The sequence below is a fragment of the Tamandua tetradactyla genome, chromosome 3 (assembly GCF_023851605.1).
Source record: "Tamandua tetradactyla isolate mTamTet1 chromosome 3, mTamTet1.pri, whole genome shotgun sequence".
Classification (NCBI taxonomy): Eukaryota; Metazoa; Chordata; class Mammalia; order Pilosa; family Myrmecophagidae; genus Tamandua; species Tamandua tetradactyla.
The window spans coordinates 199792015-199793494 of NC_135329.1; the positions used below are offsets into that span (position 1 = coordinate 199792015).

The 1480-nt window shown below is 39.5% G+C and overlaps 1 non-coding gene across 1 annotated transcript; it reads right to left on the minus strand.

Moving 5' to 3' along the window:
- Positions 1–221: 221 nt before the first annotated feature.
- Positions 222–412, minus strand: LOC143678613 (U2 spliceosomal RNA). Its single transcript, XR_013173392.1, has one exon. It is a non-coding gene; the product is annotated as a U2 spliceosomal RNA (small nuclear RNA).
- Between the last annotated feature and the right edge of the window lie 1068 nt (positions 413–1480).

Here is a 1480-nt window from a genome sequence, read left to right on the forward strand (position 1 = left end):
CTTACAAGATTCAATTTGCTCAATCATTTCTTCATATCAGTAAGGACTTAAGTATGTTTATTTTATACTTTGGATTGTAATTCAGTACTAAACTAATGCTCAGATTCTTCTAGCTTTGCCCATTGGGAGCACTTTCTGTGTCCCTTTGACATGCCCCATTTTTTTGTTTGTCCAGCATCTCCTGTCTTTCTGACACCACAAGATACTCAAGGTTCATCTTTTTTTTTTGCACCATTCCTGAAAGTACTACAATACCAGGTCGATGCGTGGAGTGGACGGAGCAAGCTCCTATTCCATCTCCCTTCTCCAAAAATCCATTTAATATATTGTCCTTGGACAGAGGACACACCAGATATCAAACTGATAAGAACAGATATTACACTTGATCTTAGCCAAAAGGCCGAGAAGCGATATCAAGGTTCATCTTATAATTTCCCTGCCTCAAACCTCGAATCAGTCATTAGTTCAAGGAGCCCTGACTCTTTTTATTGGAGAGCAGGATCTAGGACCCAAGATCTCCATGCCAGGTGTACTCAATGCTATTGAAACATGAAACACTTTTGGAATGCGAAAATTTTTGTGCATAAACTGTGTCTATGAGTATGAAATGATTCACTTGGTCCCCCTTTAATCCAATTATCTGCATTGTTCTTATTCTGATTTACTCATGAGACAAAGTCTTACATGTTCTAGTAAAGACATCTTGATAATATTTTATTCCTCCTGCCCCTTATCACGGGAAAGTATACCCCACACCACACCACAGAAGAGCAGCCAGCTTAATGTAACATTCTATCTCACACTCATTGCTACATCAAGATGGGTACTTATATAAAAATTATATACTCAGAACGAAACCTGGCAATATACTTGTAAAGAGCTTATGATATTCCGTAGCACCTTCATTGCCTACCAGTATGTAGCAGATGTGGTTGGTTATCTTGAATTCCCATCCCCCTTAGCAACAGAATCTGGATATTATTCAGGCATCTAACCCTCCATGACTTATCAGAGGAGTGAGTCCTGGTTAACCTAGTCCAACCATGATAATCCTGTTCTCATTGCCAATGGTTTGCCAATTGACTTAATTCTGGCCGATAGATTTGCAGGGAAGTCAATTGGGAGTGAGGGCCTCTGTGAAAGTTTGACTTGATGATAAAAAGAGATTCACACAAAGAGAGAAGATCACTTCTTCCACTTGATGCCCAGAATTGCAGAAGACGTCTGTGATCATGAGAGGAATTAAGGCAACCCCCTGCTGAGGTCAGAGGCGATAGAGGATGAAAGGAACCTGGGCCTCCGATGATGTCAGTGAGCTATTGAATTAACCCACCCAGGAAGCACCCAACCTAGGGACATCTTGTTGTATAAAAGAATAAATATCCCTATTGTCTTGGCAATTTTGATTTGTAATTTCTTTTACTTGCAGCTAAAAGCCTCATAATTAACACATATAACTTTAGAATATTTAAAGGTAGTT